This window comes from Hippichthys cyanospilos, chromosome 10 (genome assembly GCF_059441005.1).
Source record: "Hippichthys cyanospilos isolate Australia breed blue-spotted pipefish chromosome 10, RoL_Hcya_1.0, whole genome shotgun sequence".
NCBI classification, from domain to species: domain Eukaryota; kingdom Metazoa; phylum Chordata; class Actinopteri; order Syngnathiformes; family Syngnathidae; genus Hippichthys; species Hippichthys cyanospilos.
In genome coordinates, this window is record NC_142378.1 from 3,257,643 (window position 1) to 3,283,296 (window position 25,654).

Sequence of the window (25,654 nt, forward strand, 5' to 3'; positions counted from 1 at the left end):
CAAAACGCCGCCTAAATCTAATCTGACTTCCGCCGCTTCAAACGGAGATTAAAGCGCGGGACGTAATCTACGGCGAGGATGCGCAAACACGGATCAGGATGACTTTAGTTTAAGTTGAGGAAATCCACTTTCTTGCTTATGCGGATGCTAGCGCGCACACACGTGGCTTACGCACGTACACAAATCGTGTCCCCAGATGCTGGTTTGTACTCTGATTTTCATTCACGCCGCGATCGGCGTCTGTTAAGATGGCTTGTCAGTCTTTGTTAAGAAAGTGATTTATGTTGTGGACCCGTGTGTGTGTGTGTTTGTGTGTGTGTGTGTGTGTTGAGCGTTGGCACAGCAGCTGTGAGAGGCCCCTGACAACGTTTTTTTTTTTTTTTTGGCCCGTTTTTATTTTCTCGAGAAAATAAGGGAGGAAAAAAGTTTAAGTGACACCCTATTAGTGCCGTATTTTTTTGTAAATTTTTTTTGTTGCTATTTGCACAAATTTGCCCCCCCCCCCTCCCCCAGAATGATGGATGGCAAGTGGCTCCGGCTGATGCCAACCTCTGTGACAAGGAGAGGCAGCTGAACCAGACGCTCGCCTCCTCTTTATTGGAGTCAGGCTTTGGCGGGGTGGCACCACCATCTGCCGAGGCGGCCTGTTGTACACGTGTGTGAGTGTGTGTGTGTTTGTGCGAGCGCCCGTATGTGTGTATTTCACCACGAAGACAAGCTTGGATAAATGGGTGATTGAGTGTTTTCGGCTGCTTGCTGTAATTGAATAGACTACTGGCACTGGTAGCAACACGTAGACACACACACGCATGCAAACCCGCAAGGGGTTTTTCTATCGTAGTGGGGACATCCCATTGACATAATGTAATTCCCCAAATATGAGATGTGTGTTTTTATACCAGATGTATTCTTACTTAGAATAATTACCGTAATGGTACAAGCTAGTGGGTGGATGTCAGTTGGCTGTTAGCAGCCTGTTGCAGCTAACAGCAGCTTGTGTTAGCCGGGACTGTTACGACAGTTTTTTCAATAAAAGAAGCGAGCGGACTGAACCAACGTCCGAGTTCTCGCACAGGAATATTACTAAAACGGAGAGGATCATGTAAAGGTTAGGATAGTTCAAGATGATTCAATTAAAGGGACAATGTGTAAGATTTAGCCCGTTTTTCATTACGGACAGCAGGAGATGCTGCATTTACCATTGTCCTTAGCTACAACAGACATGGATGCCTTTGGAGGAGTGCCACCCCCCATGTGTTATAATTTAATGATAACTAGGCCTACGATTATGTTTCAAAGATTTTTTTCTTCGTAACAAGGGGCAATATTTTGCCTGAAGAGGCATTTCCTAACCTGAATTTTTCATAATAATAGACGTTTTTAAGTAGAAGTGCCACATTACGTTCGAATGAATTTTCCAGTTAACTTTTTTCCTCATTACTCTACACCTTTCGAATCCCGAATTTTTCTTCGTAACAAGGGATGAAATATTTCCGAAGAAGCTTTTCGTAACCTGAATTTTTCAAAATAAGAGACGATCGTAAGCAGTGGTGCCACCGTACGTTCGAAAGGGTTTACCAGTCAACGCTACACTTCCGTAGATGAGACAAAATGTCTCATTATCATACACCTTTCGTATCCTGAATTTTTCTTCGTAACAAGGGACATTTTTCCGAAGAGGCGTGTCGTAATCGGAATTTTTCAAAATAAGAGATGTTCATAAGTAGCAGTGCCCCCGTACGTTCAAATGAGTTTAGCAACCAACGCTGCGCTTCTGTAAATGAGAAAATTTGCGTCTCAAAAATAGAAAATGGAACTCGCGTAAGGTTAAAATCAGCGCACCGTCTTCTGCCCCCTACTGGCCTTCGGTGGTTTTACATGAACTTGCTCCCGACGTCGCCTTGGGCCCTCCCCCGTCCGCCTGCCTACCTGCCAGCTGCTGCTTAGGGCCTCCAGGATTTTACAGTTCCCATCAGACAAAAGAATGAACAGAACTCCTGCAAAAAAAAGAAAAGGAAAACGAGTGGCAGCAATGAGCTTCTTTGTTCTCTGCAGCAGTTTGCCCCTTGCTCTCATCTGTTTTCTCCCCGAGGGACTTTTCCTTCTCTGGTGTCTCGGTCGTGTCTAACGGTCACTCGCACCATCCTGCGCCTACTTCAACCACAATGGCCCCGTTTTCCGCAAATGTGAGAACCTCATTTCCCCATGCAGCCGCCGATTCTTTCGTCACGGTTTCAATCGAGATTTGAAGGCTAACCGGGTTACGTCTTGTGGAATTAAATGACGAATTATGGAAATTCCTTTGTTTTTTTTTTTAATGATTAAAAGAATCAATGGGAAAAAACTTAAGGGGCTGAAACTTCCAGCAGATAAATTTCTGTGTACAAAAATAACCATTGTCCAAAATTTGGACCGTATAAAACCATTATAATTCCAATTTTTGAGATGCGTTTTAATAGGATTTTGATTTTCTTGCGATTTTTGCAAACATTCCGTTGAGCGGCCGTCAAACTAAGTCAGCAAACAGAACATTCTTTGTTGACTTGTGTTTCACCTCAAGACATTAGGTGGCGGTAGAGACCTTTGTGTGTGTCATCATCACGTCACGGACTACAAAGTCAGACCATACCATTTTAAAATTTTTTCTGTGAGGGAATTCTTTCTGAATTTGACACCAAAGATTCAATTTTAATGAACATCTGCTCTGTAAATAACCATCTATGCAGAATACCAGACTAAAAGTCACGAGTAATTAAAGGTTTACCAAACGTATTTAGCTCCTCCCACATCTGGTCCCTTCTGAAGGTTTCTTATTTTCCCCAGAGTTCCTCCCTCTCCTGAGAACTTTGTTGAGGAGATGCCGTTGTGTATTTTTCAACGATTGCTCCCAAAACACGAGGTTCTCTTATTTTGACCTCCGTCTTCTATCCGCGAAATCCCGCCACCCACACTCCCGTTTACGAAGCGTAACAACAAAAAAATGGATGTGAACTTCAGGGAACGCCTTCGTGAGTTTCATGTAGTGTGAGGATTACTAAAGCTAATACCAGGTGGAAGAGACCAATCACCTGGTACACACACACACGCAGTGGTTTCCAAACACCGCCGCTTTCCATCAGCACAGATAAGACAAACACACCCACGGAGATCTGCGTGACTCACACACACACACACACACACACACAAATAGACTCACGCAGGTATGCGGCAATATGTACACCTGGGAACTCATATTTAAAAACATGCACACCGTGATGGACTATTTTCTTACACCTTCTTACACCTGTTGGCGGAAAACGTCGGCGGAAAACGTCGGACGTCTTTTTGAAGACATCTTGTGCTCCTCTAATTTTACATTTGTACATGTATCTCGAAAGGATAGTCAGAATAAAAAAAAAAACATGCTAATTCCAGGTGGAAACTTTGTAGCTCTAATATATATATATATATATATATATATATATATATATATATATATATATATATATATATATATATATATATAGAGTGTGTGTGTCCAAGTTCAATCACTATGGTTGTCATTATTTGGATATTCTTTCTTCAAGCGCATGTATATGTGTGAAAGCATGCGTATCCTTCAATTATGTCTGCCTGGTCTAGCTTCATGTGAGTGTATGTGGGCGTGCGTGCTACAATACTATCCAGATTCAAGTGTTGAGAGAGGAGGAAGGAGCTAATTCCAAGCTTCTCTCCAAGAACGTGTACACAAATACCTAAAATACAAAACAACCACAGACACTGAAGAAAAAAATGGATATATACTTTAAGTTTTGGTGTTTTGATCTGTATCCAGGTCTGATTTTTGTTGTTACTTTGGATTTTTGTCTTTTGTAGGCACTCCTGCATAACATATTCTTATGTTCTGTACCCAGGCCTGTTTTTCTTTCTTTCTTTCTTTCTTTCTTTCTTTCTTTCTTTCTTTCTTTCTTTCTTTCTTTCTTTCTTTCTTTCTTTCTTTCTTTCTTTCTTTCTTTCTTTCTTTCTTCTCTGCAGACTGTCCTCTTTTTCTTTCTTTTTTATTTCTTTTGTTCTTTCTTTCTTTCTTTTTAGGTATGCCTGCTGTCCTTTCTTTCTTTCTTTCTTTCTTTCTTTCTTTCTTTCTTTCTTTCTTTCTTTCTTTCTTTCTTTCTTTCTTTCTTTCTTTCTTTCTTTCTTTCTTTCTAGTTATACATGCTTTTTTTTCTTTCTTTCTTTCTTTCTTTCTTTCTTTCTTTCTTTCTTTCTTTCTTTCTTTCTTTCTTTCTTTCTTTCTTTCTTTCATCTTTCTTTCTCTTTCTTTCTTTCTTTCTTTCTTTCTTTCCCTCTTTCTTTTTAGCTATGCATGCTTTCCTTTTTTCTTTCTTTCTTTCTCTTTCTTTCTTTCTTTCTTTCTTTCTTTCTTTCTTTCTTTCTTTCTTTCTTTCTTTCTTTCTTTCTTTCTTTCTTTCCCTCTTTCTCTCTTTCTTTTTAGCTATGCATGCTTTCCTTTTTTCTTTCTTTCTCTTTCTTTCTTTCTTTCTTTCTTTCTTTCTTTCTTTCTTTCTTTCTTTCTTTCTTTCATACTTTCTTTCTTGTTATTTACATGGTCCTCTCTTTTTCACTTTTTTCTTTCTTTTTATCTTTCTTTCTTTCTTTCTTGTTATTTACAATGTCCTATCTTTTTTACTTTTTTCTGTCTTTCTGTCTTTCTTTCTTTCTTTCATGCATTCATTCTCTGTTTGTTTCTTTCTTTCATATTATGCATGGTGTCCTGTTCCCCTTTGTTATTCCAGCAAATGTTCTGTTCTGCAGTCCTGCTCTTGCTTGTTACTTTGAATTTTTGTCCTGCATCCAGTTCTGCTCACTATTGTTACTTTGCTTTTTTGATGTTCTGCATCCAGCTCTGCTCTCTGTCCTTATGTTGGATTTTGTTTGTTTCCCACAAGCAGTCCTGCCCTCTGTCTTTACTTTGGATTTTTACACTCCTGCATCCGGTCTTGCTTTCTGTTCTTACTTTTCACTTTTCGTTTGTGACAGACTTGCTATTCCACTTACCGTAGGAGTTGTCTGCTCTTCACGTGACAGGTCTAATGTGCCAATTAAGACCCAAACCTTTCAAGGGCTAGCCAGCTGCCGCGCGCGAGTGTGTTTACCTGCGTACACGAGGAAATGTTCAGGACGAGGTTCTGTCAGCAGGCAGGATTAGCGCCGCTGCCGCGACAACAAGTCGGTACTTTTCATCAAAGACGGTCCGCTGAGGTTCACACACTCGCTTACTCACATAACCCAATGTTTCCTCTGCAGTTGTGTGTGACTGCAGCTGCGGACAACACACCTGTCGGTGTATGCGTGTGTGTGTGTGTGTGTATGTGCAAACCCTCCTTCAAGCAGCGGGGTTTAAGCAAGTGCATTTAGAGATCAGAGGTTTCTCAGGGCGATAATGCTGCCAATTCCACTGCCTCCCTCCGAACCAAATACACCTGAAAACACTCGCACAGGTGTGTGTGTGTTTGTGTGTGTGACAGGTTTGTGGGGGAAAAGGCGGATTGGAGGCGTGGAAGGGAGGAGAAAAGAGAAAAAACACAACCACTGGCTCGCACGTAGAAAAATAAACACTCACGCTAATTTGCTCTCCCACACACACATGCAAACACGTCCGTTTTTGCAGGCCTTGCAGGCATAGGATTATTTCTCGCAAGAAAGATTATCCGCTGCGCGAAACACGAGGAGTGCTCGGACTGAACTTTGAAACTAATTCAATAATTGCCATCACCAAGGTGGTAATTTTTTTTCCTGTTCCTGACAGTTAGATCGTCGGGGGCCAAGCGCGACGTGACGCCGCATTTGCCTCACAATTATGGTTTCGGACTTTCCGGTTGGATGTTCTAGAGGTTCTCAAACCTCTTAAATAAATTCAACGCAAATCTTTTGATTTTTGAAGTTAGAATCAGGCCATAATCAAACACGACTATGAGATGATTAAAGCAGCTCAGTGTATTACTCTCTTGCTTTCTCTTACCCCCCCCCCCCCCCCCCAAAAAAAAATGCCTTCTAAAAAAGTGCTACCTTTAGGCCCGAAGAAAGCAAAGTCAGCTTTTTTTTTTATAATATCAGTGACAAATCAAATAATACACAATCAGTTAACATTGAGCTAGAAAGTAAAGAAGAGAAAACAAAATGATTTGGAAGCTCGAGAAGAGGAACAAAACAGATACGTATGTTGAAACCAAACAAATGAAAACTCAAGGTAAAAAGCGGACTTTTCTACCGAAATGGACTATATCAGTGGTTGCAATATGAAGAAGATGATGGTGGAGGCTACGTGTACGTTTATTCTATTATTTTAATACATTTGAAAATAAGTGAATTTTTTTCATATCTGCCGTTGGATTTTTCTCACACCTTATACTTGCTATGTGTATATATATATATATATATATATATATATATATATATATATATATATATATATATATATATATAAAATCCCTAAAATAGAGTATCTTTTTCTATAGAAAATCAATCAACCTGACATAATTTCAGTACCGATTTTTAATGGAAATGAACTTGAGTAACAATAATTATACCTGGGTGGGCTCTTAAGTTAAAAAAAAAAAAAAAATCAACCTCGATTGTACCTGTCTATTTCCCCACCTTGTGGACCTGCGTGCGTCCTATTAGTTATCAGGCCACTCGGGGTTTAGTGGTTCTCTGTGAGAATGGTGTTTATCGCCATCGCCATGGTAACATAATATATAGGACACGCTGGAGGCTTTAAGCCCCACCTCCCGCTGACCTCATAAGGTTTGCACGGAGCTTTCAAGTGACAGTTATAGATGACATCTGACGGCTTAACAAGGTGTTACATGTACCGCACATGCTGTACACAGCTAGAAATCTTCCACTTGCTAACATTTCTTGACTTTACAAACGGGGCTGAGCTAAGTTTTATTTTTTTCAAAACCTTTTAAAGGGATAGTACACTTATTATTTCTCAATTGTTACCTTTAAAAACACCTTTTTTCCACTTGCCGCCAGCCGAAAATGACACTTGCTCAAGGCTTAGGTAACAACCAGTCGTAGCTCGGATTGCAATGTCACATGACCTGACCCAGAAAACAGGTGAGCCGTGATAGGTCGTTCCCGGAGCATTGAGGAAATAGCTCGAGGACAATATAGGTTTTTTTTCTTGTAATGTCAATTTTTTTTAGTTTCTCTCTTCCACGAGCACTTCCGATTCCATCACTTTAATTTTCATAGTATTTTGCACTTATTGACTTATTTTAGCTATCCCCCTATCTCTTAAAAGTAGCAGTTGATAGGCTGCCTCTCATGAGACCAGCATCGTAGTCACGCATTGCATGGAAGCAGTTAGACGGCAATAGTAAATAAGTGCAATTACCTAAAAACGCCAGCAGATGAAGGCAAAACAACACAAATACAGCCAACACCCTAGGGTCATGACAGTTGTTTTTGTCGCCAAAAAATGTCATAAAGAGGGGATGAAAGAACTCTGTATTCCAGGTCGCAACATGAAAATAACGTAAATGTTGTAACACGGGGGTCCACTGTACGGTCAAAAACCCTCGTGAAATAAACAATAACAAAGGTGAGCTCAAACGATGACATTGGTGGTCTTGGCATTTTTGTGTGTGTGTCACCGCGGTCTGCACACAGAGTCTGCATTCAGGCCCAACTGGTGGAACTGCGCGCATGTGGATGTTGTGTACGCGAGCCAGATGAGCTCATTGTGGCGCGATGAATGGTAATCACACAGGCCCCTCTCAGCGGCCGGCCCGTGCCAAACCCAAACAGCAGATGAAGGCGATAACGCAGACACACTCGCGCGCACAGGATGATCGCAGACGCTGGCCTATTGTGGAACTTGAACCCTTATGTCTCTCTAGCAGGTGAGCTCATGTTTTGCTCGAATCCAACTGAGCGGGAGGGAGAAAATTAGCAACGTTTAAAAGGAAAAAAATTGGAAACAAACGTGTGTTACCGTAATCCCCCAAATATAAGATGCACCTTTGGTAACAATGTCAAAAGTTTAGCAAGTTAAGTGTGTTTCGGGATTTCCCACATTGGGAGAGGTCAGTGAACGCCTCGCCAGTATATGCGCTCCAAACAGGTTTTATTTTTCCTCGCGACGCAGCTCGAGTTCATTTTACCTGGTGTATGATGCAAAAATAACCAACACGATTAATAAACACGTATTTGAAAAAAACAAACAAAAAAAAACCTAACATTTATAGGACGCACCCATACTTTTGGCCAATATACAGCACGGTATTAATAACTTTAAAATACGGTTGAGGGCAAAATACAACATTTAAAGGCAAACGTTTTTGAAACCTTGAGCAGAATTTGGATCTCTTTTGAGTCATTTTCTTCCACATCATTTTCGCAATATTTTTAGCCAAGTAAAGGTGCACTCCTAACAGAGTGATTGAGGGTGAAATTTCAGCTCCCTGGTGTCCTCTTTTAATGCTTTCCCTTTGACGTGAAATGCCTTCAAAGGATTGGACAAATACTATAAAGAAAATGTTGATATAATATAAAACATTTACATAATATATTTTAATCTCTTATAATGATCACTATAATTTATTAATTTATTTAATATAATGTAACTTATTTAAAAAAAAAACAGAAACCTGTAAAAACAAATTGATTGTGTCATTCGCTAGCAAAGTGTCTGATATTGGTTAGCAATAATCTGACCATGTGATTTCGACTTCCTTTTAATGACTGTTGACAAGTATAGTTTTGCCGGCACCATGCGGGGGCCACTTGGGCCCCGTGTGGTCCAAACTGTTCATTAAGGACAGATGAATGCCTGTGGACGGAGAGACATTGGGCTGGCGAAGGAGGAGGCAAGAATAGCCCCAAAAAGGAGGGAGCAGTGGAGGGCAGTCACCTGTGGTGTGGGAATGGAGGGACACTCACCATGGGGGGTTGCCCATGGCCTCCCCCACCCCCACCCACCCACTACTCCCACACTTACCTCATCACACTTGTCCCTCCTTCCTCTTCCAGAGCATCCATGGGAGGGGGGGAATCCAACTATATAATTGTCAGAACATCAAGCTCTTCCTAGCCTCCAAGTCAGTTCACCGAGTCTAGTTTCCGAGTCTAATTTCCACTTCCGCTTATGCCATGCCCATTTGATTTATATTTCATATATATATATATATATATATATATATATATATATATATATATATATATATATATATATATATATATATATATATATATATATATATATGAAATATAGCAGCAATGTCAAACTAGCGGGTTGATCCTGACCTGTTTGCAAGAAATTTTACAGTATGTGAAAAACTTGAAATGTTTTACAATCAATAAATAACAAATATGTTGTTTTAAAGTTATATGAATATAAACCGTTTTATTGGTCTGTCCCACTTGGGCATAGATTTTCCTCCATGCGACTTGCTAGCTAAAACAAGTTTGACACCGCTGTTGTATAAAATAAACTATAAAATAAATAAATAAATAAAATATGTTTAATTTGTATTTTGCATTGAGGTACAGGAGCAATTTCTTGACCCCCATCATTCCGAACTCAAGTTTTGTGTTCAAAGTAAGGACTGAGAATTTTTTTTTTTTTTTCAATTTTGGAGACCACGTGGCCCATGACATACTTCTTATTGGGGATAGTGTGTGTGCTTGCTGCCCTATGTCCCCCAGGCAGCTGCTTCCAGATGACCCCCAGCGGCGAGCTGTCATTGGACATCTGCATCACACACACTTGTGTGTGTGACAGTTTGTGTGTGTGTGTGCGATTCGTGTCGGAGTGTCTGTACCAAGGTACAAATGCGGCGGCCTCTTTTCTGCTTGGTCGGGCGTCCGTCACAAATATTCCCGGCGTCTTCCAACCACACTCTGACAACCACGAACATTCAACACGGGGAGGGGATGAGAACGTTTTTTTTTGAGGTCCCGTAATGTCCTCTGGACACATGTTTTTGGGCTATAGCTTTTAGCTCATTGCCGATAATCTACCAAGTCCTAGTGTCCTCACTTGAGGACATCTTGGCCTTTTCGTAGATGTGTTACATGTCAGGATGGAATTCCTTTTCCTTTGTTGTCTTGCTGAGACAAAATGTCCACTACATTGGACACAAGTTAATGAGATCTGTCTCACGTGGATATATTCATTAAAATCAATGAATTTTGAGCTTTACGTATCTTTAAACGCTGCCCCAAAACAACAAACCGATAAAATGATATCACATGTCAACATGACAAAAGAATTAGTGGAAAAAAAAGACAGCGGCAGACAGACAGGAAGTGGGAGCTTTTTTCTTGGTCCTCATTGCGCTGTGCACACAAGTTGCACGTCTGACAGAGCAATCTCCTCTAATCTGTTGAAACAATGTGATGAGGTATGTGTGTCTGTGTGAGAATAGCGTACGGTCCCACACCACTGTGATTGGGGTCAAAGGTCGTCAGGGAACCAGGGAGCTGTCATGCTCCATTACATGCTGCTACATGACAGCGCTAACAGTGAAGCGTATTCAAAACCCATTTAGTTCACTTAGCACCCTCGTTTTGCACTCATTTGGACGCACGCACACTGTACCCGTTTTGACTGTCGATAAATGAGCAAATGAATAAATCCATATTGTCTGTTCTCATTTCCCGTGGAACAGAATCATTCGTTCAATCCCAAACATGTGTTTTTACGTTTTTTTTTCCAATCCCGAGTACTTTTATATGTCTTTTTCAATTCAAATGTTTGGCTCTAGGAGGGTCTAAAAATGGTGGAATAAGAAATACTAAATTAATCTTTAGATACAAGACGATTATTAAAAGTATTATACGTCAGGGCATAAAGTATTAAACTTGATTTAATTCTGGGTTATTAACTACGGAAATAATCAGTTACTAATGAGAACTAAAGGAATTGAATACTTTGGGTACTCAAGTACAAAATTGATTACTTAAAAAAAAACGTAACTAAGATTGAATGTAGGGACTCTTAAAAAACACGGGAAAATACATTTTTGTATTTTTGGTTTAAATGAGTTAATCACTCTCAAGTTACGAAGATATCGCAGAAATTATTTTTTGTATCTATTGATATTTGACTGTTGAATCGGCGACAACGTGACAACATGACACATTTCAACACAGCGGCTCATGTTAGCTAAGATCGTTACAACAATATTTTCAATAAAAGAAGTGAGCAGACTGAACCAACGTACGAGTCCTCTCACACACAGACCATGAAATTTCGAGCACATGTCTCCTCATTTCCATCTTGAGATCCATCCTTGCACGTTGACGAAAATAAAATATCTCTATATAGGCCACTAATATATGGGCAAAGTTGAAAGCTCCATATGAATGTTTGACCCCAGCATCATGGAGCATCTCCTTCGCTCTCTGTCCTAGGTTGCGCAGGCCCGAGGCTTGAAAATGACCAGTCAGGAATGTTGATTTGAGAGGTGTGCGCTTTCCAGTCTGAGCCAGCAGCATTCTGGCTGTTTCCCTGACAGAAGGTGCTCTCAGCTGTCCGCAGCCTATTCATCACTCCAACAGGTTGGCTGGCTTTATGTCTGCTCATTTTGCGGAGAGACATGTGATGATGGCACCCAGCACAGGTGTGTGTGTGTGTGTGTGTGTGTGTGTGTGTGTGTGTGTGTGTGTGTGTGTGTGTGTGCGTGCGTGCGTGCGTGCGTGTGTGAACTTGCTGATGGGAAGTGTTGAAAACTTTGTCTTCATTTGTCCAGTTAAAACAAGACATGTTAGTTACAAGAGTAAATTTACCATTAGCTTTCCAATTACTTGAAGGCTAAATAGCATTTTTTTCCTATAATGCCACGGGATACTGCAGCAAGCTAGATAGCTAAGAAGTAACATTGATAATGCTAGCTAACAAGAAAGATCAACACTGTAGCTAGCTAGCTAACAAGACAGATAGATAGCTAGCTAAAAAACGTTGCTAACAAAAAGAAAGTGAAGACAAACGAATACAGTATAGATAGATAGATAGATAGATAGATAGATAGACAGATAGATAGATAGATAGATAGATAGATAGATAGATAGATAGATAGATAGATAGATAGATAGATAGATAGATAGATAGATAGATAGATAGATAGATACTGTAGCTAGCTAGCTAGCTAAAAAAGGTTGCTAACAAAAAGAAAGTGAAGACAAAAGAATGCAGTATAGATAGATAGATAGATAGATAGATAGATAGATAGATAGATAGATAGATAGATAGATAGATAGATAGATAGATAGATAGATAGATAGATAGATAGATAGAACGATGTAGCCAACCTTGAAACACCAATATTGTAGCTAGCTAAGAAACAAGATTGACACTGGAGCTTGGACAGTCTAGCTAGCTAGCTAACAAGAAAAATCGACACTGTTGCTACCTAGCTAACAAGACAGATAGATACTGTAGCTACCTAGCTAAAAACAGGTTAACATATTCGTAAATATGGGCAAACAGGCTTGTAAACTAAAGCTTTAAAGTATTATTTTTCCCCATAATGCCACAGGGTATTGACCAGCAGATGCATTATGGGAAAAAAATACTACACTTTAAAGATTTTCCTCACGAGTATGTTTGTACATATTTACAAATACGATTAAACATACTTGAATGGATGTCATAAATTAGCCATAAAAAAGCTAACAATTTTTTTTAAATTAATTTCTGAAGTTATGGGTGCAATGCTTCTGTTTTCTGTTCAATACCCTGCGACATTATCTTGAACGTCTTTGCAAACACAATTGAAGAAGTTCACCGGCCCGAAACGTTTACACCCCATCGGGAGCTACACGCTTTCTGAATCTAAACTCGTTTTTTTATTGCTCGCTGCACTTTCGCCCGCTTTACCCGTCGCTCCCACGTTCTCGAACGGCGTGGCCCTGTTGGACAACTATTGCGGGATGTTGGGATTCCCAGCAAATGGGTGGCAAGCCGCTCCAAAGTAAGCAGCTCATGTTTAGCCGAGAGAAAAAACAAAAAAAAACTCGCCTAACCTGTCCCTTAGTCCCTCTGCTATGTCATTGCGCGTATGTATGTGTGTGGGCTACTTACCTCACCGGCTGCTGTAGAAAAACATCCGAACATTCATCAAAACAGCCAAAGACAGATATAGATAAGGCCACCGCACGTCTTGTTTTCGGGTGCGTGTTCCCCCTGGGAGAAAAGCGGGTTTTCCGTGTGCGTATCACGGAAAACTTGTCGGGGAGGGACGAAGCGCAGGTCGCAACTTGTTTGCCAGCCTCACGCTGCCACCAGGTCAAATGTCTGCCTTTGACTGGAATGCTCGCGGAGGGCAGATAAGAAAAGCCGCATCGCTGATGCTTTTCGATTGAGAACCTTCAAAGGGAGTTCCGCCCCAGTTTCTTTTTTTGAACGGCGTAGGTGGGCAAAACGGATGGAAAATATGCAACGGAAAAAGAAGTGGGGAATCGGTCGCAGATGTGCAACGGGAGTTTTTGATGGCGTTTGCCTCGCACCTGTCCACGCTGCACCCGCGACATATCTCGCTGTGGAAAATTACTGGCCCTGCAACATTTTTTAGGGGGGGTGTGAGCTTTTGTATGAACAAACAAGTGTTTTGTTAAATCTAGTGAGCACAATTAGGGGGGAACAAAATTACGCTTCAGTTCAATAAATGCAATATTAAATGGTTGGGATGATAATTTTTGGCATTTCAATTCACAGGAATATTATCAATTATATTTTGCAAAGCCCCCCAGGAAAGAGACCCCCCCCCCCACACACACACACTTTCCACGCTGACTATAAATAAGATATCTATAAAAAATTTGAATACCAACAAAAAAGCACTGTAAATCAACTTTCAACAACTTTTTATTTACTTTTTACAGCGTTTATACAGATTACAGGTTAGTCTGAAACGAAAAAAAAAAAATGCACCCCACGTTCGCCTCTCAGACTCTAAATATGATTATTATCTGTAAAAGTTGTTTAAGTATACCTGAAACTATATTCTTTTTAACATAAAAAAAAGAAAAAAAGCTATGTTAACTACTTTTTACAGACTTTATACAGGTTACAGGGTAATCTAAAACTGAAAAAAGTGCATCAGAGTGCCTGAAATACAAGATCCCCCCCCCCCCAAGTCATCTCCTCGCACCCCCCTAGGCGGGCCCGTCCCTCTATTTAAGACTGGGTTAGGGTAACGATAACAATTCGGTAAAAATTCATGCTTCCTGACCTATTAATTTTCCTGACTTTCTCTTGAACAGTTTTCCCACAATTCTTCGCTGATATCATTTTTCTTAGTCCACTGTTTTCATTCAACTACTTCTAAATTTGTGACTGACTCAAGCCGTTCCAATCTCACCACGTTCCAAAAATTCACGCCTCCCAGGCTATTATTTTTCTCATTCTTAACTTTCACTGGTTTTCCACAATTTAAAATTTTTGGCCCCAAATTTCTCATTCATTTGCAATGGGGAATTGAAAAACGTGTTCCCTTTTGAAATTTGAAATGTTCAGCTCAGTCACGTCACCTTGTCATTATTTTTCAACATTCTCAAAATCCCTACATGAAAAAAAAAAAATCAAACATTTGCACTGATATCTTCCTCTACTGATATCATTTTTCTTATTCCAATTTTTCAGCCCTTCTAATACTTCTACATTTAAACTCTTCAGCTCATACTGAGCACAATTGTTTCTGTCTAAATTTCTGAATAAAAGCAAAAAAAAAAACATCTTGTTTTTACCTGTAATTCCACTTTTTATGACCAATTCTCATGTTACAAATTTAAACTGTTTTACCACTTCTTTAAAAAAAATATTCCAAATAAAAGTCTAAAAATATTTTTAACATCTAATTCCTGCATCTTTTGACCGATTCTACCTGTGCCAACTTTTGTCTCAAGCCATTAATTCCCATATAATATAAGGCGTACAATTCTGACCATGAAATGCATCATTTCTTGTTCGTTTATGTTGACATTGCCTTGAAAGTAAATTACAGCCTGTTGTTGTTGGAGGCAGGAAAAATCTAATTACTTCCAGTAAAAAGAATCTTTATAGGACAACTTAAGTCTAATGAAAAATATGTATTGGGCAGTAATAATACTGATTTCTTTATAGACTCGGTCAGGGTTTGATGAAACAAATGCATGCAAAAATACCTTTCTCTGAGCGTGCATTAGCATTTATATTAATGTTACTTTTTTAGCGCACATAATTACAACACACAATTCACTAATTATAATCATTTGAATAGAATGCCATGCACAGAAAGAAAACATTTTTTTTTTTCAATGTCGTTTGTCAACTAGTTAATTACTCCCGAGCGCATCCTCAAGATATGTCAGATAGACTTTTATATCATCAGCTACATGGCATAATTGCCTAATCCGTTTTTTAGGAATTTGGGAAAACAAAAAAAAGTGGCTTTTTTTGGAGATTGCAACCAAAAAAAAAAAACGCAGACAAACAAGATAACGGAAAAAAGACCCCAAAAAAATAGACAAGATAACGGAAAAAAGAGCCAAGAAAAATACCAATGTGTGCTCTCCAATTTGAGTATTTTTCAAACATTTGTGCAATGTACACAACGATATGTAGCGTTGGGCAACGCAGACAAACAAGATAACGGAAAAAAGACCCCCAAAAAAAGACAAGATAACAGAAAAAAGACCCAAGAAAAATACCAATGTGTGCTCTCCAATTTGAGTATTTTTCAAACATTTGTGCAATGTAGACAACGATATGTAACGTTATTTCTTTTTTTCTTCAGGAATCTGGTTGACTTCCGTACAATTACAAGACAAATTCTGTCCTTTTAAACCTGAAGGTGATCCTTAAAGGGCAAGTCCATTTTTTTTTCAATTACACAGTCCCATTAGTCAAAATAGAGCATTCTGATCACAATTGTGTCTTTGCAATATCAATTATGCAACAAAATCATAAGATGGCAGCCATTTTGCTTCTTTCCGTCGGCTGAAAATGACATCAGAGCTCAGGTAATTAATCATGGCTGAACTGCGATTGGTTGTGCAACTGTGACGTCATTTTCAGACAGTAATAAAATGGCCGCCAGCTGAAATGAATACAAAACAGGTAGATTTTGCTCTTCCTCTTGCTTCTTCACCTCCGCATTTTCATATTCTGCCTGCTCTAATTCTCACTCTACTCACTCTTCCTGCTCTTTCTTCCAGAAAAAGAATAAATTCCATACCACTTTCTCGCTCCGTCATCAGTAATTCTCTCTTTTACTCCTTCCTTCCATTCTTGTCCTCCTCCTCTTCCCGAATCACATCCATTATCTCTTACTCGGCTCTCTCTGATTCTCACTCTGCTCACTCTTCCTGCTCCCCAACAGCTTACCTGTTGCTTTTTTCTAGTGCTCAGGCTGATTGCAAAGTAAAGTAATGAATGAAAACGTTTTTTTCCTGTGACAGTCCAGACCGTGGCAGAACAATGTCAAATTCTTCCAGTTCAATCCTTAAGTTTCGGAAAAAAAAAAAAAAACGAACTTTTAGCCGGCACGCATCTTAATGATCAAGTGAATCTACACATTCCAATTTCCCGTTGAGAAGCGTTTAGCGAGTGCGAGGTGGAGCGGCCGGATGAAGGCGTTCGCTTTTTCCCTTTCAAGAAAGCGAGCGCGTTAATATGTTTGACGAAGGACGCGCGTTTGACTTTCATCTCCAACGCCACTTTAATACGTTACACTTTAACTTTGCCGTCGGAGGTGACAGAGCAAACGCGTGCGCGGCAGGGGCGTGTAATTGTGCCGTCGCCCGACTCCAAGGTTTGTTTTCCGAGCCGGGAGATGATTGCCGTCGATAAGGCGCGCCTCTAAATATAAAGTTGCCAAATCATTAAAAGCACGTAAATATACCCCTCCAATCCCTTTACGCTAATCCCGAGCATGGCCAATGAAACTATTCATTAGAAAATCATCAGCTTTGCTTCATTCCGGGATTTTCGCTACGCGCGTGTGTGTTGTGTGTGTGTGGCGTCTAAGTGTGTGTCATATGGAGCTTAGCTGCAATTATGCATTGGTGTTTGTGTGTTCCAGTGTCGCCTGCCTGTTTATTGCTTATTTATGCAAATCGCGGTGCCGTTTTTACATGGCTAAAACTGACAACATTAGCTTTAATCCTGGATGTATTTCTCCAAAACGGTCACCTAAATATTCAAGAATGAGCGCCGGGGGGAAAATGCAACAGGGCCACGTGGACGTTTAGCTACATTGGAGGGGAAAATAATCAGACTTTTACTTTTTGGCGCTTTTCGCATTTCCTCTACATAGGAAAATTCCGATTACTTTTGAAGATACAAGTCAGATTTTGTATTTTGTGTAATTTCGGCGATAGCAATTTAAACAAACATGTCTTTACCTCGCTGAGAGAGAATCAAGCTAAGCTTTTTTTGCAAGAGTAAAACGATCACAATAGGATAGACACGTTTACTGTACAATGTAGCTAAAAGTAGCTAACGGCTAATAGCGAAATTTAAAAAAAAATATCCGCACAATTACTTTTGACAGACTACTTCCTACTCATCCATTTTGAACAAAACAGAAATATGAAAATTCGACATGTTCTCACATCAAATCTTAGTATTATATATATTTATATATGTATATATATATATATATATATATATATATATATATATATATATATATATATATATATATATATATATATATATATATATATATATATATGTTACTAAAATATTACATATTAATCGATAAATAGTTATTGAATAATTGATGGATTGTTAGAGAGCTAACAGATCAATTTATATTGTAATATTTATCATATTTCACATTTTCAACAGGCAACATTTTCAGATGTCTTTTGGGCTCTCTGACTTTTTTGTCTAATTTTTGGTTTGTTATGATTTGTCAAAAAAAAAAAACGAGGGCATTTGCTCAACCACGAAGACAAAAAGGTCATCTTTTCAAACAAACGAATGGAAACTGAAGATTTTTTTTAAAAAACTGATAAATCAACAAAATATATGACAGACTATACATATATATATATATATATATATATATATATATATATATATATATATATATATATATATATATATATATATATATATATATATATATATATATATATAAAATGCAACCTCATGCTCCAATCAATTTACTCTTAATTTGAAAAATACCCGCACAATTACTTTTGACAGACTACTTTCTACTCATCCATTTTGAACAAAACAGGAATATGAAAATTCGACATGTTCTCACATCAAATCTTAGTATTGTCAATTGAATAGGAAAAAAGAAGTTCCACACAGAGATTGCGTCGACGTTTTGTGTTTGACTCCGACACGCCGACAAGATGGAAGAGAGGGCCTCCATTTCAGGCCGCGCAGTGGATATCGGTGAACCTTCCCCCCAGGTGTGTGAGTTTCCCTGCGCGTGCGTGCGTGCGTGCGTGCGCTGAGGCAGGCTACTTGGCAGCCAGTTTGAGGAAAGATTATCTTGACAAATTGGATAAACATCTTGTGTGTGACAGGATGCTGATGGAGGGTCTGCCTGTCCACACACACACGCATGCGCGCGCGCGCACGGTCGCACACAGCTGGGGCACTTGGTTTGTTTAGCCGCCGAGCGAGTGTGTCCTCGGTGCGTGTGCGCGAGTCTTGTGTGAGCCCGGCCGTCAGGCAGGTAACAACAGGTCTCCCTCCACAAACAGAACATGCTGGTTCTCAGGTGTGGCGGCTTTCTTGCTCTCGGCTGAGTGTTTGTTTGTGTGGAAAAGGACGCGCTGTAGATCGTTGCAGATATATATATATATATATATATATATATATATATATATATATATATATATATATATATATATATATATATATATATATATATATATATATATATATATATATATATATATATCTATATATCTATATATATATATATATATCTATATATCTATATCTATATATATATATATATATATATATATATATATATATATATAGATATAGATATATAGATATAGATATAGATATAGATATATTTATGTAGAGAGAGAGAGAGAGAGAAAGAGAGAAAGTAATTGTACTATATATGAAAATTAATTAAAATAATTAAAAATACATATATACAAAATAATATATACAGAAGAGGGAGAAGGTAGTTGTACTAAATATGATAAGTAATTAAAAAAGTAATTAAAAATACATATATATATATATATATATATATTTATATATGTATATATATATATATATATATATATATATATATATATATATATATATATATATATATATATATATAGATATAGATATAGATATAGATATATATAGATATAGATATAGATATATTTATGTAGAGAGAGAGAGAGAGAGAGAGAGAGAGAGAGAGAGAAAGTAATTGTACTATATATGAAAATTAATTAAAATAATTAAAAATACATATATATACAGAAGAGGGAGAAGGTAGTTGTACTATATATGATAAGTAATTAAAAAAGTAATTAAAAATACATATATATATATATATATATATATATATATATATATTTATATATATATATATATATATATATATATACATATATATAAGTTACTAAAATATTACATATTAATCGATGAATAGTTATTGAATAATTGATGGATTGTTAGAGAGCTAACAGATCAATTTATTTTGTAATATTTATCATATTTCACCTTTTCAACAGGCAATATTTTCAGATGTCTTTTGCGCTCTCTGACTTTTTTGTCTAATTTTTGGTTTGTTATGATTTTTTTTTTTTTTTTTGCGATATATTGTGTATTATATTTTTATAACAGACATTTTTGATTTTGGATTTATCCAATATCATTTCAGCAATATTAAGCGGCGATGCGTTGGCCGCATGCATCCCGCCTAACCTGTCGACTGCTTCAGCCAATGGATGTTTTGTTCGCCGCTTTTGATGAAAAACGACTTGTTGTCAGAAGCTTTACGTAAGAGAGCCGTCCGAAAGAGGCCGAGATGAAAAAAAAGTTCCACGAGTGCAAGTTCAACTCTTGAAGCTGTTTGCACTTGGCTGGCAAGCATATTTTCAGCGTGCGTCAAAGGGCTTGGTCACCAAGCTTCGTTTATTTATAGTTCACGCACGAAATCCGCCGGCGTTTTCTGCAAATGACTGTTGACTCTTCATCGCATTTTCAAGCCTTGAAATCGAGCCACGAATTTGGGGTTGAGTTTGGGAGCGTTAAGCGGCGCGCAAAATGCGTTGTTTGTAAATGAGGTCAGGCGTAGGAAGCCAAAGGTATGACAACGTTACTCATTGGCTTATCAGCAGTGAATCACGGAAGAATGTTGCAACGCTTGGATTCTTGACCGTACTCCACTAATGCAGGAAGTATGAAGTTATGGAATTAAAAATAGAGGAAAAAAAAAACACAATTTTTGTTGGTTTGTTTACGTACTCGATTGTCATTGTATGTTTAGTTCTGGCCATTTCTCGAGCAAAATCCTTAATCTACAAACTCCCTTTGTTCTTCATGCTCCAAATAGAATGACACGAGATTTGTTTGTGATTTTAGGCATGTTTTGTGTTTTCATCGTTTTTTTGTTTTGTTTTTTTTACATCTGACGTCAGAGTTAAGATATGACTCCAGCCGACTATGTCATATGCTCACGTCGTATTGTAATTCACGCTGTCAAAGTTAAAGCCACCAATTTGATAAAGCATGAAAAAAAAACAACTCTGATAGCTCTATAGTAGTGATGGACAAACGAAGCTTCATGAAGCATTTGTGATATTTTTTCACCAAGTCCAAAGAATCAAGGGAAATTTAATACATATCCACTGCACTAGTGTTTATTTTTCAAAACCAAGAGCAACATCTCGAGCGGTGGTTCTCAAAGTGTGGTCGGCGGCCCCCCGGGGGTCCGTGGCTTGACGGCAAAGGGTCCGCCAAATAATTTGTGTTACTCATAAAAACGTATATTTGTGTTAATTTCATTTTATTTTATATCAAATTGTGAAAGTATTCACGACTTTTCAATAAAGCAAGGCCGATTCCATGTCATCTTACTGGAAAAAAATGGAAATATTGGAAGGAGTCCCCCCTCCGGTTTTATGTAATGAAGTCACATGCGAGAAGTGAGGCAACGCTGCCTTCTCGCTGACCTCAAAAGTCAACTGTAAAATTATTTCTTGTGAGGTGAGATGGAGACGGCGTCGAGCGGACCTGGAGGCTCTTTCCAGTTTTTCAATTACGCTGTCTGGGAGGGTGTGTGTGCGAGTGTGTGCGCGCTAAACCGGATGAGGGGACTCAATGCGGCTTGGGATGCACGCGCGCTCGTACGTATATGCAATGACACACTTTTGATGACGCCTTACATAATCCTGTGCAATACGACGCAGAAATTTGGACATGTTGAGCGGGCATTTGAATTTGAAAAAACTCACATTTTTCTACGCTATTGTTGTAGCGTTAGGCTAAATATGACAGGGAACAAAATAATTGGGCAATATTTAATGTTACTGATGAAGAAAAATAAGAGACATTCCTATGAAGTATGTAGAAGTGAAAAGTGCAGTGAATCGGGAACTTTTTTTGCCCCACCCCCAAAAATTATTTGTTCACTGAGGACAGATAGTTAACTCACTCAAAAACGACAATTTATAGTAAGACATTCCCTCCCCCCAAAATATGACAATATAATAAACAGTTTTCCCCCCAAAAAGGAATTTTTCACTTTGAAACACTAAACCATTTAAAACACAATTTTAAAACCCTAACCCTTGTTTAAAACATACTGTGAAACCCTGACCCAAGTTTGACATTGTAATTTAAAGCCCTCCCATGTTTAAAAGTCTACTTTGAAACCCTGATCCTAGGGTTAACCTAACCCTAACCCTAACTTTGATCCTAGTTGAAAACCATATCTGAAACCCTAACTCTAGTATTAAACCTTGCTTTCAAACTCAATTTGTTGTTTAAAACCCTACTTTGAAACACTAATCCATTTCAAACACTAATTAATTGAAAATCCTAACCCATGTTTAAAAGATGACTTTGAAACCCCAATCCTCATTTGAAACCATACCCTGAAACCCTAAACCTTGCTTTGAAACCAATGCTACTTTAAAACCTTTCCTTGAAACACAAGTCCACTTAAAATCAAGTGTAAAAGACTACTTAGAAACAATGATCCTAGTTTAAAATCTTATCTGAAACCCTAACCCTAGCATTAAACCTTGCTTTGAAACCCCAATCTGTTCCCTATTTAGAAAAACAACTTTATTTTAAACCCTAACCCATGTTTAAAACCTACTTTGAAACACTCACCGTAGTTTACAGTCCTAACCTAAATTTAAAAGATTACTTTGAAACACCAATCCTCGTTTGAAACCATACTCTGAAACCCTAAAACTTGCTTTGAAACCAATGCTAGTTTAAAACCTTTCTTTGAAACACTAATCCACTTAAAACCCTACTTTAATACCCTAATCCGTGTTTAAAACCTAATTTGAAACCCTCACCCTAGTTTGACACCTTAGGTTAAAACGCTAACCCAAGTTTAAAACCCTAATTTGATACCCTAATGCGTGTTTAAAACCTACTTTGAAACCCTAACCCCAGTTTGAAACATTAGGTTAAAACCCTAACCCAAGTTGAAAACCCTACTTTGATACCCTAATCCGTGTTTAAAACCATTCTTTGAAACCCTAACCCTAGTTTGACACCTTAGTTTAAAACCCTAACCCAAGTTTAAAGCCCTACTTTGATACCCTAATCCGTGTTTAAAACCTACTTTGAAACCCTCACCCTAGTTTGACACCTTAGGTTAAAACCCTAACCCAAGTTTAAAACACTATTTTGATACCCTAATCCGTGTTTAAAACATACTTTGAAACCCTCACCCTAGTTTGAAACCTTAGGTTAAAACCCTAACCCAAGTTGAAAACCCTACTTTGATACCCTAATCCGTGTTTAAAACCTACTTTGAAACCCTCAACTTGGTTTAGACTCCTAACCTAAATTTAAAAGATTACTTTGAAACCCCAATCCTCATTAGATACCGTACTCTGAAACCCTAAACCTTGCTTTGAAAGCAATGCTAGTTTAAAACCTTTCTTTGAAACACTAATCCACTTAAAACCCTACTTTGACACCCTAATCCGTGTTTAAAACCTACTTTGAAACCCTTACCCTAGTTTGACACCTTAATTTAAAACCCTAACCCTAGTTTAAAACACTCCTTTCAAACCCTAATCCTAGTTTGAACCCAAAACCCTAACCCACATATTAAACCTTGCTTGAAAACCCCAACCCCAGTTTAAAACCCCACTTTGAATCCCTCCAAATATCCGATTCTCATCTGCTTGTCCTAAAATGCTTGGAGACATCCAACTAAAGTGGAAGCGTGAAAACGCCATCAATGATTTGCCAAATTCCCACAACGACGACTCTTCACTTGACTTTGTTGACTTGACTTATCTCACTATCACCTCATCTCCGCCCAGTCAACACTGATATCAGTGATTGATTAGCTTGATTTTCCCTCAATACAGGCAAGAACTAATCAATAAACTATTCGAGCTATTCTCCAGAGTGTGGAAATATTCAGCGTGGAAAATAGTGGCGTAATAGACAGTAAGAAAATCAGTATCGTCGCCGGAGGCCTGGATGATGAGACGGGAGATACCAAGAGGGAGAAATGGGTAGAAAACGATTCGACACACACACACACACATGCGAACACACACGCGCATTCACGCTCTTTGGGCTTCCATCATTTGCCCGCGGAGCTTTGAGTTATGACCGCGATCATGTGATCACTGACACGCATTTTAACAGATAACCGGAGGCTACTGTTCTGGAGCTTCTCACTTTGTGTGTATGCTGGAAATTAAGCTAAAGATCAAGCTAGCAAGCTTGCCGCAGCCATAGTTTGAAACCCGTTTCTAGAAGCCGAACCATGGTAGTTTAAAACCCCACTTTAAAACAATAAACTAAACCGTACTTAAAAACTGTACCCATAGTTTGAAAGCTGGACTCTAGAAGCTTAACCTTAGTTTAAAATCCCTACTAAGAAAGGCTAACCTTGGTTTACAACCCTATTTTTAAGCCATTTTCTAGGTTAAAACCATACTTCTAAACCCTAACTGTAGTTTGAAACCCTACCTCAAAACCCTAATCCTCAGGAAGAACTATCTTTGAAACCTTAACCTGAGCTTGAATTCCTCCTTTAAAACCATACCCATAGTTTGAAACCCAACACTAGAAGCCTAACCTTGATTTAAAATCATACTATGAAAGACTAACCCTGGTTTAAAACCGTACTTATAAAACATAATATAGGTAAAAACCATACTTTTAAACCGCATCTCTAGTTTAAAACCTACCTCAAAACCCTAATCTTCAGGAAGAACTAGCTTTGAAACCTTCACATGAGCATGGACTCCTACTTTAAAACCATACCCACAGTTTGAACCCCAACTCTAGAAGCTTAACCTTGATTTAAAATCATACTATGAAAGACTAACCCCGGTTTAAAACCCTACTTTTAATCCAGGTAAAAACCATACTTCTAAATCGCAACTGTAGTTTAAAACCCTACCTCAAAACTACCTTTAATCCCTAACCCTAGTTTGAAACACTCCTTTGCCACTACAATTTGTTTGAAACCCTACTTTAACACCGTACTCATAGTTAAAAGCCTTACCTTAATTTAAAACCCTACTATAAAAGTCTAACTCAAGTTTAAACCCTACTTTTAAACCATAATCTAAATTAAATTGCACATTTGCACAAATCAAGCTCTTTCAAAGCATTTTTTAAAATTATTTTATTATTTATTTAATTTTTTGTCTACGACACTAACCACACATCATGACAGAAACATCACACATACATCAGTTTTGTGTGCGTGTTTTACGGGGGCAAAAAAACAAAAGACACAAAAGTTTATTGATGTATTTATTTATTTAATTCTACGGACTGCTTTCTTGTTTGCCAGCCCATTTGATTGGCTACATTTTCATCACACAATGTCAATAATACTTTTGGCATAAGCTTATAAGACACGTCCAAGGTCAGAAGTCAAATGAGGACAAAAACAAGCTTGTTGTTTTTATGTGACTTATTTCAGCTTAGACGAGTTCAACTTGATCGACTTTGCTCCTCCGGCGTGTGTGTGTGTGTGTGTGTGTGTGTGTGTGTGTGTGTGTGTGATGTCAGCATTGCCCGCTGGTCTGACGCAACACCTTTGCCAGCTCCTGCACAAAAGACAGAAAGTCACCGGTTAGGACATCAAAGTCGTCTCTAGCTCACGACCACGGAACGCTCCCGTCACCTTCTCTTCAGGAATACTGCGTTATTAGTTTAACTTTTAGTTGGAAAAAAAGCCTTACATTACATGTTTGTTTTTTGGTTAAAAAAAATACGCCTTGCTATACATTGTTGTTTTTTGTGAAAAAATGCTTCATGGTACTTTTTTTGTGAGAAATGCCTTACAATACATGTTCAATAATTTTTTCTAGTATAGTACGAAAAAAGTGGATGTATACTAAGGCATCCCCCCCCCCCCCCCCCCCTCCAAAAAATGGTTTGGTGAAGTATATTTTTCCATAAAATGGTCTATGTATAAGGCTTTTTTCCTTAAAAAAAAAAAAAAAGCATGTATATGACAGCATTTTTTACAAC

At 38.3% G+C, this 25,654-nt stretch overlaps 2 long non-coding RNA genes across 7 annotated transcripts in view; one reads left to right on the forward strand and one right to left on the reverse strand.

Annotated features, from left to right (window-relative positions):
* Positions 1–25,654, forward strand: part of LOC148416627 (uncharacterized) — a 71,763-nt gene that overhangs the window by 43,563 nt on the left and 2,546 nt on the right. The window contains exon 2 of the long non-coding RNA XR_015866952.1: positions 11,404–11,550. This is a non-coding gene — a long non-coding RNA (uncharacterized LOC148416627). The remainder of the gene's footprint in view (positions 1–11,403; positions 11,551–25,654) is intronic.
* The window catches only part of LOC148416628 (uncharacterized), a 143,801-nt gene continuing 143,062 nt past the window's right edge, over positions 24,916–25,654 (reverse strand). For all 6 annotated transcript variants that reach the window (XR_015866948.1, XR_015866949.1, XR_015866946.1 and 3 more), the window contains one exon: positions 24,916–25,227. This is a non-coding gene — a long non-coding RNA (uncharacterized LOC148416628). The remainder of the gene's footprint in view (positions 25,228–25,654) is intronic.